This window comes from Lampris incognitus, chromosome 11 (genome assembly GCF_029633865.1).
Source record: "Lampris incognitus isolate fLamInc1 chromosome 11, fLamInc1.hap2, whole genome shotgun sequence".
In the NCBI taxonomy this organism is placed as follows: domain Eukaryota; kingdom Metazoa; phylum Chordata; class Actinopteri; order Lampriformes; family Lampridae; genus Lampris; species Lampris incognitus.
The window spans coordinates 24,794,818-24,813,543 of NC_079221.1; positions in this window are offsets into that span (position 1 = coordinate 24,794,818).

Below are 18,726 nucleotides of genomic sequence, written 5' to 3' on the forward strand. Positions count from 1 at the left end.
GTTCTGTCACAGAGCTGAAAGGATAATGTGATCTGGGGACTTCCCACACATTCGCTCATAAACATGGCTATACAAACACACACAAAGCATATTCACGATAAAACACAACCACATTTTAATGAAACCCTTTGCCCTGACCTACTCTCCTCTCATCGCAGTTTTTTTTTTTAGAGACATGAATATATATTCAGTGGAGATGCGAGTAAATGGGGTGAGTCAAGTGGCACATTGATGGGGCCTAGTGCCTAGCGCCTGCCTCTTCTGTAGTTAAACAGCCTTCAGCATAACTTATGTGAGTGCCAATCACTCCAAATGAAAAGTGCAAATTAAACGCTCATGCTCAAATGCATAATTAGACCTCTGACTTGGCTGTGGAGCGTGAATGATTGAGACAGATGAGTGCCCATACACATATTTACATGCACACACATGCACACACACACACACACACACACACACACACACACACACACACACACACACACACACACACACACACACAGCAGAAAGTTACTAAAATATTATATTGTGACCATTAACTCCTGTTTTTGTATGATATGCTGTCAAGCATTTCCACATACACAGATCTAGCAACACACGGACACACATACATGTAATCAGTTCCCCATAAAACTCTCAGTTCATTAGCTTCAAATAGAACTGACGCCACAGAGCACAGAAATTCATGCCGAGCAGTATCTGTTGATACCCAACATAACCATTTGTCACTCACAAGCCATTTAAATCCCTTCCCGCTTTCCACCTTCCCCTCTTTCTCTGGATTTGTGACTTGAGAGTACTCTTTCTATAGAGTAATGAGTGGGCGCTGTATCGTGTGGATAGCAATACCCAAGAGAAAATCCACTAATGATACATTAGGTGTGGATGTTAGCTTTGAGAGAGAGGCTCTAAAGTAGACTGGATGTGGTTTATTTTTCTACAAGGCAAGTGGTTTACAAGACAACAAATGTTTGCACACTGCATGCACTATCAATAAACACAACAGCTGGCTAAAATGTCACCTACAGAATAAACTGGCTTTCATTCATCACAGTGACGAAGCATGGATATAATACATCCATTCCATCCATTACCCAAGCCGCTTATCCCAACAGGGTTCACGGGATGCTGGAGCCTATCCCAGCAGTCATTGGGTGGCAGGCAGGGAGACACCCTCAGGGCCAACACACACACACACACACACACACACACACACACACACACACACACACACACACACACACACACACACACACACCTAGGGACAATTCAGTATGGCTGATTCACCTGACCTACATGTCTTTGGACTGTGGGAGGAAACCGGAGCACCCGGAGGAAACCCACACAGACACGAGGGGAACATGCAAACTCTACACAGAGGACATCTTAGGATGACCCCCAAGGTTGGACCACCCCGGGGCTCGAACCCAGGACCTTCTTGCTGTGAGGTGACCATGCTAACCTCTGCACCACCGTGCCTCCAATATAATACAATATTTTGCAAATTACTCAGCTTCAGCAGCGGACTTTTTACAACAAAAATTAAATAAGATGACAACAATGATCCTTGTGACGGCCTGGCAGCCTGTCCAGGGTGTCTCCCCACCTGCCATCCAATGACTGCTGGGATAGGCTCCAGCATCCCCGCGATCCTGAAAGCAGGATAAGCGGTTTGGATAATGGATGGATGGATGGACGATGACAACAAATTATAACATGATAAAGACATTGTATCTAAAAATATACTATGCTCTTTCCATCCATCCATTATCTGTACTGCTTATCCTGCTCTCAGGGTCATGGGGATGCTGGAGCCTATCCCAGCAGTCACTGGGCAGCAGGCGGGGAGACACCCTGGACAGGCTGCCAGGCCATCACAGGGCCCACCCCCCCCCACACCACACACACACCTAGTCATACCTAGGCACAATTTAGTATGGCCAATTCACCTGACCTACTTGTCTTTGGACTGTGGGAGGAAACCGGAGCCCCCGGAGGAAACTCACGCAGACACGGGGAGAACATGCAAACTCCACACAGACGACACCCTAGGATGACCCTCCAAGGATGGACTACCCCGGGGCTCGACCCCAGGACCTTCTTGCTGTGAGGTGACTATGCTAACCACTGCACTACGGTACTGCCCACTATGCTCTTTTCCATACCTTAATGTCTGGAGGTTATGATTCACAACCTCTGCAAGAGTAATGACCCGTTTGTAAGTGTGCTATTTTGAATAAGGACTAAAGTTATCCACAGTTATCCACAAACTACAAAGTGTTCATTTGATTTTGTACTATCCACCCTTTTTTAAGAGTAGTTTTCGTTTTCTTGAAATGAGGGACATCTCATCTTGGAGCAAGACACTGATAATGGCAACCAGTATGGAGAATTCAACTCTAACACAAACATGACACACAGGTGTAAAGTGGAAGTAAGAAACAAAAAAAATAAAAATAAAAAATACACTTTACAATGAGGTATACTTTATAAAAGGTTCAATAATCAAATTAATGTTAATGACTCATTTATTAATGCATTGTAAATCAGTAATATGATGTTATAATGCTTTGATAAAAATACCTTTTTGGTTGCCAGGTTGGGAGAGTCTCAATAGACAGTCTGTAGGTAACCATGTGATCAGTTGAAGATAGCCAAACTAGGACTGCAGTGATATCAGATTTTCACTACACAATTATCGTGGCCAAAATAATTCACAGTAAAAATATAGTGATATCTATAGAAAATTTGAAAAAAATAAATAATGCTATTAGTCAGTTTCATATATATATAATTTTTTTTCCAGATGTGTTCCCCCCTTTTCTCCGCAATTGAATCCGGCCAGTTACCCAAATCTTCCGAGCCGTCCCGATCTCTGCTCCACCTCCTCTGCCAATCTGGGGAGGGCTGCAGACTATCACATGCCTCCTCCGATACATATGGAGTCGCCAGCCACTTTTTTTCCACCTGACAGAGAGGAGTTTCGCCAGGGGGACGTAGCATATGGGAGGATCACGCTATTCTCCCCAGTTCCCCCTCCCCCCTGAACAGATGCACCGACTGACCAGAGGAGGCACTAGTGCAGCGAACAGGACACAAATCCACATCTGGCTTCCCACCCGCAGACATTGCCAATTGCGTCTATAGGGACGCCCGACCAAGCCAGAGGCAACGTGGGGATTCGAACCGGCGATCCCAATGTGGGTAGGCAACGGAATAGACCGTTATTCTACCCGGAAGCCAGTCAAATTCGTATGTACTTTTGTTTATTGTGCATTTTGTCTCTTTTTGGCAAATTAATTACACTCAAAATACGAGTGTAGGGAGATGAAGATAGTCTGTAACCATAACTGTACAAAACATACAAAAAGAACCAATTACAAGTAAGGAATACTGAAAAGGCAACCAGATGAACTGATAAACAAAAGATCCATGAGGCCTATCATCTGTCATCAATACAATGTCAACGGAAACAAAATCCCTTGCGGGGAGCAGGGGACAGAGTTTGTGTGTGAGGCCACAGGGTCACAACCATCTACTCTGTTATACTGTGATTTAATGTCCACTGATCATGTCCTTACATAACTTTTTCCTCTTTCCATTTTTCATGACATGATTTTGCGCAGCAGTATTAGCCACACACTGTGGTAGTAGCTAGCTAGCTAGCTAGCTAGCTAGTGTAGTGGTTTGACCAAGTTTAAACCAGTCTGAGTCAATGTCAACTCCCACAAAGGATACATGCATTCAGAATACACATGACCCCTGTTTATTTTAAAAAAAATAATAATACAACTTTACATAATTTTTTCACTTTCCATTTTTTGTGACATGATTTTGCATGGCAGTAATACCCACACACTGTGGTAGTAGCAAGCCCCTTGAGGCAAATTTGTAATTTGTGACATTGGGCTATACAAATAAAATTGACTTGACTTGATGTCAGGTGTGTGTATGTGTGTGTGTGTGGGGGGGGTTAGGGGACGGAGACAAATTGAGAATGGAAATAAATGGAAATTTAAAAGGTGCTGGATTATTTACATGATATAATCACATGTGCATTATTAACATGATATCAACATTTAAATTTTTAAATATCACGGTCATTGTCAATAGCGGTATATCACGACACCCCTAAGCCGAATTATTCTATGGAAGCCTCACTAACCACTACCTAACCCTAAACTTAACCATGATCTCAACTTAACCCTAAATTTAACTACTGTAACTGTAGTTGCCATCTGTTGCTACTGTGCAAAAATGGACTTTTGCGTGTGAATTTCACATTTTCAACTCGTGTTAACTGCACGCTGCTCACTGAGAATGTGGAAAAAGCAGTCTTCGGTGGTTGTGACGTTTCTGAGAGAATGTCTACAGAGACCGTTGGTGAAGCTTAAGATTAAGTTTCCTTCATTAATCCCTTGGGGAAATTCAGTTACTGCAAATTAACCCATCCTAGCTGTGATCTGTTTAGCTAGGAGCAGAGGGCTGCTGCATTCATGCTGCGCCCAGGGACCAACTTCAGTTATTTTCCCAATGCCTTGGCCAGGGGCACAGACAGGAGTACCCTATGCATGTCTTTTTGATGGTGGGGGAAACCGGAGTACCCGGAGAAAACTCACCGCAGACATGGGGAGAACATGCAAACTCCACACAGAAAGGACTTGGGATGACCCCCCCCCCCCACCTCCCAGCCAAAGTTGGACAACCGCGGGATTTGAACCCAGGACCTTCTTGCTGTGAGGTGACAGCGTTAACCACTGGGCCACCGTGCCATCCAAGAGCATGACACAAGAGCGTGCTCCCGCTCTTATGTTGATAAAATATGGGCTCCCAGACCGGCAACCCAAAAAGTCTTTCCATTAACACATTCTCACAACTGATTACTGATTTATAACACATTCATAAATGAACTATTAACTATTAATTGAGTAAATAAAAACTATTTAGTGCTAAACACCTTGAAATAGATATTGCAAAGACTCAAGACAATATTATTCCTTCTGTTTCTGTAGCCGACGAGTGTCGTGTGACTGGTGATTTGCTGCCTTGGAAACAGAGAATCTGAGTGCACATAGAGCTGATTAGAGAGAGGCAGCTTGCTTCCTAATCAAACCCAATGTCTGTCTGTTTACATGGAGCCCTTCCAGAGAGCTCTCCAAACTGACCTGGATGGAGAGAAGGCGAAAGTCTCCATGTGCTGCAGCTCTTAAAATCCAGAGAAATCAATAATAAAAATATATATTTCGATGGAAGTCGTGGTAGTGGGCCGCTCACATCCTGGGAGTGCAGGAACATCCACTGAGGCAAGCAGAGGTCGAGTAGTCAGGTTTTAAGGTTAAGGGGTGGTAATGTTTAAGGCTAGGGAGTGGGGTTAGTGAGCTCTCTCATCGGGTTGACCAATGAAATTGATCCTGAGGGTGATGACACTATTGCTAAGGGTGCTTTGCACACTTGAAGTAATGGGCATTTCATGTGGGCCCATGACAAGAAGGCCTACTTTCCTCAGTGGTGAACACTGGAATGCCCCGCCATGACTGCAGTCAGACCCCTCCTCAAGATATGGACAAGAATTCTGTCAAGAAAGGAACCGTTGACCACAATGAAAACATTCCATACTCTTTTTTTTTTGTGGAATGTTTCCCCTTTTTCTCCACAATTGTATCCAGCCAATTACCCCACTCTTCTGTGCCGTCCCGGTCGCTGCTCCACCCTCTCTGCCAACCAGGGGAGGGCTGCAGACTACCACATGCCTCCTCCAATACATGTGGAGTCGCCAGCCCCTTCTTTTCACCTGACAGTGAGGAGTTTCACCAGGGGAACATAGCATGTGGGAGGATCACGCTATTCCCTCCAGTTACCCCTCCACCTGAACTGGCACCCCGACTGACCAGAGGAGGCGCTAGTGCAGCGACCAGGACATATACCCACATGCGGCTTCCAACCCGCAGACATGGCCAATTGTGTCTGTAGGTGCAGGATTTCTTGATGTGACTGTACAACCTTCATTTCATGGGTGGCTGACCGAAGCAGCTTTCAAATTCATATTGAGTGTGTTTACATTTGTTTAAACGTGGCTCACTTCCAGAGCTGGACTATATCAAAACAGCAGAGGCTCAGGTGAGGTCAGGATAGCTTGATGTCTATAATGATGTATGTGCCAAACTGACTCATGCTGGAGTGAACAACGTCCTAACCCCTCGTGGCACGGTGGCTGGCTGATAAGATTAAAATCCACATGCTTAACAGTGTTTGAGACATTGACAGACTGGGAGTTTAGATTCATCCCTGTTGAAATGTGAAGCACAGAAGTGCATACAAATATCAAACTAGGGGTTGTAGATCAAAAAGTGAGTACACACACACACACACACACACACACACACACACACACACACACACACACAGCTTTATTTTGGCATACTGCTTTGCGGTGTGCAGTGTGAAGGTTTAGCGGGATCGGGCTGTGTTGACTTTGCCGTGAACCTGCAGAGCCTCTGCACTCACAGCTGCCTCCCTCATCATTTGCGGAGGGCCTCCAATCACGGTGGAAAATCAGGGCTGGGGAGGTCAGAAGATATATCACTCCACTCCCTTCTCCTCCTCTGTCCCCCGCTCAACCCCCCCCTCCCGCATTTCCTTTTATACTGCTCTCCCCAACTGTTAGGAGCTTTTTATTGCTTTTCGTTCAAGGCAGTTGCCATAACTCACATTTCTTCGAGTTTATCTAATATTCCAATTATACAGGCGCATATTAGACGACCGCTATTTTTAAGAGCCCTCCTCAAGGGCAGCCACGGCACCGAGCGGGACAGCGTTCTGAGCCAGCAGACTGAGCTGGCTGGTCGGTTAGGAATATTTTGTCACATTTCGGCGTCTTGGCAGAACATCTGACAAGTCAGGCTCTGTGATCAACAGTCAACTATTTTTTTTTTCTTTTTTACCTGGTGCTGTGTGGCTAATGAAGCTGGGAATTCTTAGTCTTAGCATGATAAAGGGAAAAAAAGAGAGCGAGAATGAGAGAGCGAGAGAGCGAGAGAGCGAGAAACAAAGGTTGAATTTTGAAAAAAATAATTAATTAAACTGCCAATGCCCTGTGATGGCCTGGCGACCTGTCCAGGGCATCTCTCTGCCTGCCACCCTATGACTGCTGGGATAGGCTCCAGCATCCTGCGACCCTGAGAGCAGGATAAGCGGTTTGGATAATGGAATGGAATGGAGCTAAATGTGGACCGTCAGTTGTCACAAAGAGGATGGCACACAAGTAAAATATGGAACAGTGAGGCCTGTTTGCTGTGGCCACACAGAAACACATTTAGTCAGTTACAGCCTGTAGCTATGTTCTACCATGGGGTGGGCTACATGCTCTCTCTCTCTCTCTCTTTCTCTTTCTCTCGCTCTCTCTCTCTCTCTCTCTCTCTCTCTCTCTCTCTCTCTCTCTCTCTCTCTCTCTCTCTCTCTCTCTCTCTCTCTCTCTCTCAATATTTTAATGCTTGCTCCACTGGTTCAGTCTTGTATCTTTTTTTTATTTTATTTTTCTACCATACCTTATCTTCTACTGTCTGAAGTAAGACAGGTTGTACTTTTTATCTGGAGTGCTCTTGCTTGTAATGTCATGTTCCTTAACTGGCCAGGCACCCTTTCCCCTGACTTTCTTCTCCAGCTCTTCTCCCCAGGTCTTGGCTGCAGGCTCTCTACCTGTGCTCCATCGGGGCTAAAGAGATGAGTGGAGATGAGGATGTGCAGAGGTTCATGGTGTTCACGGGATGTTTCAAGATTGTGTGAGTGTGTGTGTGTGTGTGTGTGTGTGTGTGTGTGTGTGTGTATTGTTTTCTGCTTGAGGGATAACCGCTGGGCATTTGTCTTTGATAGTTTTAGTATATTTTCAGTACCTTACAACAGATGGGCAGTTGGTGGTAAAAAATCAGCGCCTAGTGTTAAAGCAATAGCTAGTGTGTCTTTTCATTGGGCTCGAGGTACTCTGCAAAACGTCTTATCTTTCAGAACCTGTATCTCATACCCGAGTCAGTGTTTTATCTTTGAGTACTGGACTGAAATAATTTGCTCTCATATTATAACCACAAATTGACCAAAATGTTTCTCCTAGATTTGGAGTTTGGAAGACTTCTGCAAACTTCAGCAAGGGGAAGTAGACACCATAACCATGGCTTTTATTTTTTGATAAAGTAATTGGAAGTGTCCAGATATAGATTGATCAAAATCTACCTTGAGGGCTTCAGGCCCCCTGGGCCTAAAACAGAAATGAATGAAGAGCCAACCTGGCTGACAGTGCTGGACCCATACCAAGAACTAAAACCACTAGACGTACGTTTTCTCTGGCTTGTGGCATTGATACATTGCCAGGCTTCCAGCTTCCAGTTATTGACTCTGCTAAACCAAGGCTTAGGTTCTGCTAAGCAAGACATATCTCCTGCTCATTCACTCTTTGAAAACCCGGGAGACGGTGAATAAAGAAATGATCTATTTCGACTCATAATGAAAGCCAGCGCACAGCTCAATACGATTGCCTTCCTGTCCAGGCTGGAGAAATTCAAGCTGTCCCATTCATTTCTTATGGGCAGACAGTGCATAGTGAAAACCAAGACAATGTTCAGCGATGTCATCTATGCAGAAAACAAGATGGTGCGTTCCATTAAAAAGATATATAAATAAAAACAAAGGATCTGGGATTTATTTGATCATGCACTGGTGGCCAAAGGAAATGGATGTCTCTGGCGTCAGCCATTTTTTAATTCTCTTGCTCAGCACAGACTACACACACTGCCTGACTTGCTGACCTCCTACAGTAACCAATGGCTGCAAGCCCAGAAACATCTGATGTGAAATTTGTGGGGTGTGTTGTTAGGTGGGGGGTGGGCAGCGGTGGATATAGGGTAGTGGGAGAGCTGTTCTATACTTCTCTCATCTACTCGCTTACTTGTGAGGTAGCCTGTAAGCCACTCAGACCATACGGCCAATCTTAGCTGCAATTTCCTGGCTGGTCAAACGCAGCTGGGCTCAGACCTTGAGCTGAATGAAATGATACGGAAAAAAAGAGAGACTGCACTTTTGTTCATTTAGGCCCATATGGACACACTTCTCCCAACAGCATGTGAAAATGATAATGCAGATTGTTGAAAAAAAAAAACGCTGCTCACTGCAGCCAATCATATTTTCTTTGGAATACAGATTTCTGCAGCTACTATTTTGCCAAAATAAATTCTTGTGCTTTACCATCATCATCCATGAAAACTTCGACTTGAAGAGTCTAGACAATTACATGGTGAGATTCCCATAATACTTAATGCGGTTTGTTGGCTCTAGCGCCTATGTATTTGTTTTTCACGACTCTTGGCTCGTTCTCGTGACTTCATGGTCAAGGTCTGTGGTAATATCATGCAAATGACATTCAAGGGTGGCTTACTTGACCTGTCTGGACATAACTGTTACTTCTCGCCTTTAATTCAGTCTGACACATCACCCGGTTGAGGCATTTTCTCATCAAATCCTACGGCTGCATTTTCTCCAAGTGCTGTCACTGGTAGATGGGGCTGGTCTCTGGGTTATTCCCCTCCGGCCAAAGGCCCAAACAGCTGACCAAGTAATCACCACGTTATTCCCTACATAAATATGAACAATGTTCCAGTACTATGCAAACACTACTTTTGTTAATTTTCCTGTCCCAGAGTGAAAAGGAACTTCCCAAAGCAAAAGATTAAATCCCTGAGACCAAGATTGCAGAGCTGGAGCTAATGAATCTAATGTAGTTTTACTGCACTCTAGAAATAAAGATACTATAGTTTTGCGATATAATTACACATGGGATGTATTAGGTAGACAGATTGAGAACCAATGTTATGTTGTCAGATGATGTCATTTCAGACAGACAGAATATTTTATTTACCAACAAACATAGTTGTCTTGCCACAGTGGACAATTATAATAAGTGGAGTAGCATCATAGCATTGAACTCTGAGGAATGTGGTTGCACTTATTATCATTACTGGCAACCATTACCATCACTGGCCTGCTGCCAACACAAGGAAGCGCACGTGATGCAACATGGGTAAAATGTGCAGAAGTAGATGAATATCATCATCTCATGACCATGTAATGGGCTTGCAAGGGTAATAAGATTTTTTTTTTATTAAGGGCTGATTGTCTTGCAGAAAGTTCACATGGGAAAGAGGCAAATGGGCTTCTATTTATATTGAGTTAAAGCAGTCAACAGCTCATTGTTCTTTGGCCCGGCACAGAGAAAAATGACAGAGAAAGGCTCTGTTTAGGAAAATCTAAATAAATGCAGGGTGTCTTATGAATATGCTTGGAGGCATGGTGCATTAAAACTTCAGTGAATATTAATTATTGATGGAGGTATTTAATTAACACCTTGCTTTACTCATGTTTGTACCCATTTCCGTCAAATTGAAAGTGTTGCGGTGAAAGCAAAGACATTTTGCAGGTTATCTTCAGGATGTGACACTAAAACCAGAAAAGCACACGGTATTAACCCAAACAAAGGTGCCTCCTGCTTAGAACCCTCTCTTTAAACAGCTCCTTTGTATCATCCCGTTTGTATTAATGCATGAATAATGACAATATGTGGAGACTTGATGGATTTTATTTTAGCACTAAGCACACAAGAGACTAACTAGTCTCTATATTTCTCTACTGCTGGCCCATACAAACCTACCACAGGAAGTTGTATCTTGTTTTAGTTGTTTCATGTTACTCATAAGTGACCTACCAAGGCTCCTTGTATGTGTAAATTTACTTTGCTCTCAGCAACACTGAACCCCAGTCCTAAACTGTGAATAAGAAGGCGCCACAGGCACTTATCAAGATAATTTTTCATAGATATAAACTTTGTTAAAAGAAACACTCAATGGTAGGGAAAGTGCTCAACAACTAAGGAGCAAAACAATCCAGTTAGTCAAGTGTGTGTGTGTGTGTGTGTGTGTGTGTGTGTGTGTGTGTGTGGGTGGGCATCATGGCATCATGATAAGACAACAGATGTGAGAGAAAGCCAAGCCAAGTATTGTTGGCAGCACTATAGCACATCCATGAACACAGTAAAAATAGCTCTCTCCTGTGTTTTACAACCGTCACTTATATGTGTACTAGCTGAAAATGTTCCCTATTTTTCCTTCTTTTCTAAGTGGTGTACATGATTACCAGTAGATTAAAGAAAATAAAAAAGGGATGGAGGAGAAAGCAAGAGCAATTGCTGGGTCCCTGGTCACCGTGAAGATTTAGTGTGGCAATTAATTCAACATTTGATAGCATACACACACGGCATACTTAGAACGAATCACTGACTAGAAGCATTGGTTAGTTAGCTTAAACAACAGGTGTTCATATCTCATCATCTCATGTCATCATCAGCTGCTTCTCCGGGGTCAGGTCATGGTGGCAGCAAGCTAAGTAGGGCACTCCAGATGTCCCTCTCCCCAGCAACACCCTCCAGCTCCTCCTGAAGGATATCAAAGCATTCCCAGGCCAGCTGGGACATGTAGTCCCTCCAGCGAGCTCTGGGTCTACCCTGGGGTCTCCTCCCAGTTGGACATGCCCAGAAAACCTCCAAAGGAAGGCGCCCAGGAGGCATCCTAATCAGATGCCCGAACCACCTCAACTGGCTCCTTTCGACGCAAAGGTGCAGCAGCTCTACTCCGAGCTCCCTCCATATGTTCAAGCTCCTCACCCTATCTCTAAGGCTGAGCCCAGACACCCTACGGAGGAAACTCATTTCAGCCACTTGCATCGGTGATCTCACCCTTTCAGTCACTAGCCAAAGCTCATGCCTATAGGTGAGGGTTTGGAACAAAGACTGACTGTTAAATGAGAGCTTTGCCTTCCGGCTCAGCTCCCTCTTCACCACAAAGGTCTGGTACAATGTCCGCATTACTGCTGATGCTGCACCAATCCGCCTGCCAATCTCCCGCTCCATCCTACCCTCACTTGTGAACAAGACCCCGAGATACTTGAACTCCTTCCCTGAGGCAAAAACTCATCCCCAACCTGGATTCATATGTGTTCATACTCTGATCCAAACTTGATTAGACGGTGCCTCTATCCCCTCTTTTTTCCTCCCTCAATCCAAAGACATGCATGTAAGTTGAACTGGAGACTTGGATGAGAGTGGAGTGAGTGATTGGGTATTTGGGGCTTGTGATGGACTGTTACCTGCCAACCCCCCTGACCCACCAAAAAGGGGTGGGGGGGAAAACATAATTGATTCAGCAGACATGGTGAATGAATAATTCAGTTTTAGGCATCTACCTGGCAACAACATACCAACAGCTCTACTAATAGTGAGTAGGGAAGGGGGTCAACTGTCTTCGCTCGTCACGCTCTGTGGCTGTTGTAGGCATCCATTGAGTTTGGGATGGGTGGTTTCTCTAATCAAAAGCACCACCGTCTTATCAATTTTTGAATATTCATTTACATCAGCCATGTTAGCAAAGTGCCTCTGGAGACTTTTACAATGTTCATCTGTGCCACCAAGGGCACGGCTAATATATACAAACGCTTCCATTCAAGTCAACATTACAGCAGCTAGTTTAATCATTTTGCACACTTTTAACTACAAAGAAGGAGAGATGAATGATAACCAAAATAAGTTGCTTTAGTGTGCGGTTGAGTCAAAAACCTTACATGTCTCTTGGTGACACATTGCTGAGAACAATGGGTCTAAAATACCACTACAGTTGGAAGTGGGCAGTTGTATTCCTGTTTGGAAATGAGGGCAAGAGACAGAAAAAGGAAGGGAGGCATATATCATATGCAAAGTCAGTGCTGCTATGTTATGCATGGAAAATGAAATGTGCTCATGCAAGTTGAAGTTTTCCACCAAGCTTAATCTTCACTGGCAGTGCTGCATTACTTCTCTCCCATCTCCCACCCATACATTTTCCTGCAGCCTTCCATCTGCTGAATACAAATGGGGGAAAAAAGGTTTGTACAGTTAGAATACACTAGCTGGACCAGTGAAGTATGACTTTCACTCTACTTTTTCTTTCTCGCGTTCACACATCCTGTGTTCCTGCATCCACCCTACATTTAGCCCAGCTAGGAGACGGCATTAATGCCAATTTCCTGCACAAAGTGCTGTGGTTTAGTTTGAAACTACAAGAGCGGATGCTGTCCATTGTGAACATGAAGGCGTGGTTTCTGTGGACAGATCTTACAGTCATCAGAGCTACCCCAATTTATTGTACCAGTACTTCCTTTCTTGTTTCTCTTCCACCTTTGTTCCTCTCCCTCTCTCTCTCTAGCCCTTACATGATAAAGCCCAGAGTTGCCAACATGCTGCAGTGTTTTGAGTCATGTGCTTATCAATGCTGTCATCTTGTGATTGGCAGGTCTTCAGATGAGTCACAGGCCAATCACGGGTGACCAACAAGGTGGTTAAAACCAGAGGAGGAAATCAGCCCCCCCCCCATCCACCCCCATTTGCTAAACAAACACAATCTCACAGCTGGCACTGAAACAGCAGGAAGTGTGTCGTAAAAAAGTTCTGGAACACTGGTTAAGAAACATATACACTTATAGATATGGTTCCTTGACCGTGAGTTTCAACTGGAAAAAGTCCCATTTTTGAGAACTAAAAGGCTGCAGGTGAGTCAGTGCAATGTCACAATCACGTGAAGGAGAGGAGAGACCGTCTCCCCAGTGCAGCAATAAAGTATCATTCCTTAAGTTAGCCACTGACTCAAACAAATCAGCATTTTTGCTTCTTACTCAGCTGTCCAGTGTAAGTCAATCTCACCACATCTGGCAGAAAAGGAAATGCAGAGTGTGTGTGTGTGTGTGTGTGTGTGTGTGTGTGTGTGCATGCATATGTGCGTGAGGGTCTGCTCTTATGTGTCAAAGTTTGTCCATGCCTGCTCACCTACATTATGTTTACTCCTCTATACAAGTAGTCAATAGCAAAAGCCTATTATATTTACAGGCCAATTACAACAGCAACCTGCTGGCACAAGCTACACAAAAAAGCTCCTAAGGGTTCCCTTTGATGACATCCATCCAATGTAACAACTGCATTAAAATAGCCCTTTATTTTGGCTGACTGATTTTAAGACAGTGGCACGGTGGTGCAGTGGTTAGCGCAGTCGCCTCACAGCAAGAAGGTCCTGGGTTCAAGCCCCGGGGTTGTCCTCTATGTGGAGTTCGCATGTTCTCCCCGTGTCTGCGTAGGTTTCTTCCCACAGTCCAAAAGACGTGTAAGTCAGGTGAACTGGCCGTACTAAATTGTCCCTAGGAATGTGTGTGTGTGTGTGTGTGTGTGTGTGTGTGTGTGTGTGTGTGTGTGTGTGTGTGGGCGGGCGGCCCGTCCAAGGTGTCTTCCGCCTGCTGCCCAATGACTGCTGGGATAGGCTCCAGCATCCTGGTGAGCAGGATGAGCGGTTTAGATAATGGATGGATGGATGGATTTTAAGACAGCCATGCCTCAATCCAAGATGGTAAACAAGATGAGGCTTAAAGCAGCTGTAGACAACTTTTCAATTTCCCCCCTGGTGTTTCCAAGTGGTATTATTATTTGCACCACTGTTGCAAAGACAACTGGATCATGTTCCTTTTTTTTTTAGCAGCCTGGCTACTTTCCGAAGTAAGAAACAACCCTAAGAATCCCAAATTGAACTAGAAACCCAGATCTCAGTGCTATGATAAAGGCAGAGTAAAACATCTGGTAGTACTGTAGCGAATTCGGGGTGACACACTGCCTTTGTGCCGTAGATTGAGCCTTAATTTTCCTGCGAGATAGTACCCGATGCAGACAGAATTGCATAGTGAAAGCAAGTCTTATAGGGATCTCATCTAAATGCCGATGGTGTTGTTATTCTATAGCCATTACATTGTGTAATCAACATTTACTTCATAATGATACGTTAAAATAAAAAAGTTGCCTACTGCTGCTTTAAGGTGAGACCATCACACCTGACAAAATCATGCTGCAGACGTGAACCCGTTGAATACTTTATTGCTTAATTAGGACTTCTTCGTTGGCAGAAGATTTAAAGGGAAGTAAACCCAAATTTGCTTTGGTTAGAACTACCGCCTTTTGCCTTTACAGCCAAGACACCTTGAGATGTATGTCAAAACAGGAATGCTCATCGCAATGCAATTCTATCTACGTGAATAATTATATAAATACACAGGAAAAGCCTTGGAGGATAGTATTGTGCCTGTGAATGTCATCCAGCACTTCATTTATTTAGCGAGAGAAGGGAAGGAGTGGAGGAATGTGACGTTTAATTCTCCGTATCCCCACAGAAAGTTTTAAGAGCTGCATTCAGAAGGAATTCTGTCATTTTTGTCACATAAAACTGTTTGTTTGCTCTTTTACTTTTCTTTTTTTTTTTGTTGAGAGGAATTGACTTCGCTGACAGGTCTTCTAACTTTGGCATCCTGTTTGATTGAAAAATGTGTTTTGTGACCAAATAGAAAGGTAATCTAACCATGGACCCTGTAGTCCCATTGCGTTGCGCAGCCTGAGACAGGCTGAATTACTGACTTGATTGGGAAATATTAGAATTCAACAACAGTGACTGTTTTTGACATCTCATGTTGCTAGGTAAGCAACCCCTATTCCTATTCCCTCATTGCTAAATAGATGTTAGATATTTTTAATACCAGACAGATTCAGATGTAAATGTGTCACAACACACAAACACATAAAAGTTGTACAAGTACACGTACATGCACAGCCAGCTGACACTAGAACATCGGAATGCAATTACTTGTGTGCATATTTTCATGTAGTCTTGATTCAATAAACGGTGGAGGAATAGAGACTGGTTTAAATGAATGCCTGTGTGATGTACAGTTATACACGGAGGTCTGTGTAAAAATATTTATACAACTTCCCTATCATTAATACTGTCCTTTCCTGTCCTTTTATATGCAAGTGCACAAACGAGCCTCTGTCTGTTACTCTTTATGCTTGTCTCCTCCAAGTCAGCTCAGATATGTGTGTGGTCCTCCTGAACTCTGCACAGGAAAATGTGTTTGTCTCTCATTTCCAGCTTTGGAGAGCATAATTGTATATAATAAAGTCCTACAAACCATGATCAAATATTTTCCAGTAGTGAGAAAAAATATTTTACACACAGCTCTATAATCAGTGTTGTATTTATACTAGAGATCTGTTATATCTAGAAAAAAAACAAAGAAAAAAAACCAATTATACAAATTAAGACGGGCAACGCCATTTGGGGGCCTACTTTATTTGTTTATTTTCAAGCTCCAGCTGTCGTCCAACAACAAATCGAAACAGATGGCAGCTTGCCTTTAAACTCCCAACTTACAGCACTATAGTTAATTAGGTCAGGCCCTATTTGAGCTAGCCGGGCAGCACTCAGTGCCACTGTAAATATGTGCTGTAAATAACATTACATTACCGGCCATACTTACAACTTGTTCATGCCGGTGTAGTACAATAGTGACAGGCTGTCCGTGTAAACATGTGATGCAGAACGGTGATATTTATGCTTAAAAGTAAAACCACACTGTAATTGATCGTTCTAAATTGGCCTGCTGTGATCAGGGTGCAAGACGTTTAGCACCCTTCTTTGATACATTTTGCAAAAGGGCACAAGTGCAAGGTATTGGGGCAAAACAATTCTTAAAGTCACATCTTACTGAACTTGGGTCTCTCGGGTCATGTAAAAAGAAGAAAAATGCATTGCCACTTTTCTGAATTTTGAAAGTAACTATGCAACTTGTCTAATGTCATATGCTAACTGCATAAAATTAAAATCTTTCTACAGCAAGAAAAGAGTGAATCTTTTTTATATTATTTTTATTTTGATCAATACTGAATATATTACATGGGGATTTTGAATATTTACATGAACTTTTAAAGAAAATCTTAACTGTGTAAATAAAAATTATTTTACCTATTTTATTGGATGGAATTGCCCATAAAACCCTAAATAGCTAACAACAAATATTCTCGATGTGATGATTTAAGGAAAATTCACTAGAAAAAAGTGAGCTAAAAACCTGGTTTGGAGAAAATGCTAACATTAGCAAAACATTCTGATGTTATCACAAGTGTCATACAATGTTAGAAAATACCCAAAAACCAGTTATTTGGTCAAATCATGTCATTACGTGCTTCTGGATATAATTTAAAAAAAATTTTTTATTTGTCTGTCTCACATAGTATGTATATGTCTTGTAAGGTTTTATACAATACTTGCAGGATTTGGGTTTCACTAATGGTTGCCCAACTCATATAAGCTTGATATTACACATATCTACTAAGGATATTGTATGTGGATTTATTGTTGTATATAGTACTTATAAGTACCCAAATATAAGTGGATTTACTGTTGTATATAGTACTTATAAGTGCCTAAATATAAGTTTCATATTACACAAATTTACTAAGGATCTTATATCTGGTTTGTCTGTCATATGTATTACTTACAAGTTTGAGATAAAACATGAAAAATTTTAGGAAAACGTATCTATGTCTTTTCCATATCAGTCACACATTAGGGTTAGACATGGGTCATCTCAACACTTTCTGGGTGCAACTATGGGCCAGCAGTGCAACCAGTCTCTATTAATACCTCTTGCATTACAAACACAGTCATTAATACTGATGACACAGTTTACAGTGGAGAGAAAGCCAAGTAAGGGCATTTATACTGGTTGGAATCATGTCAAGCTAACAAAGCAGAGTGTCCGGATAGCGTAGCAGGCTATTCCGTTGCCTACCAACACAGGGATCACCGATTCGAATCCACGTGTTACCTCTGACTTGGTCGTGTGTCCCTGCAGACACAATTGGCCGTGCCTGCGGGTGGGAAGCAGGATGTGGGTATGTGTCCGGGTCGCTGCACTAGCGCCTCCTCTGGTCAGTTGGGATGCCTGTTCAGGGGGGAGGGGGAACTAGGGGGAATAGCGTGATCCTCCCACACGCGTTACGCCCCCCTGGCGAAACTCCTCACTGTCAGTTGAGAAGAAGCGGCTGGCGACTCCACATGTATCGGAGGAGACATGTGTTAGTCCGCAGCCCTCCCCGGATTGGCAGAGGGCGTGGAGCAGAGATCAGGATTGCTCGGAAGAGTGGGGTAATTGGCCAAGTACAATTGGGGAGAAAAAACAGGTTGGGGGGGAGCTAACACTGCAAAACAAACTAACAAAATAATTTCATTTTCTGGGGAGACTTTTTTTCAGTCATTCGCTGTTTTGTTCCCCACTATGAACTATTTCCCAGCCCTCCTTTCTTCATCCATCTCATAACAAGGTGACGGTGAGAGCTGTGTTACCTTATGAACAACAGTAGAAGTGGCCACGATGTGAACCTGCATGCCCCATGAGGTGGTCTGCTATATGTTCTCTAGCAACCCAAACACATCTTCTCAGAGCCTAGGTCAAGTTAAACAGACATTGCTAGGTAATGATAAAGGCTGACTATTGACAGTTTATGGGTCATGATTGCAAAGCTATTGAATAGGAAAAACAGAAATTTCTTAATGTTTATGCAACTCAGCTATCTACCATTCAGGATCTGTGGTTATTTATGAACACTGCTGCCAAGAGAGACAGCTCTATCGCAGGGCTATTGTCTCAAATAAACAAATACAGCATCCAGTACCGTCTTATAAATATTGTGGGCTTTTCTTGGCTCTGCTGGCAGGAATAGCAGTTGTTTACTCTGTGAGAACTACGTTTGACTGTGTAAGTCCATAGGTAGCAGCTCCTCCACTGCTTTCT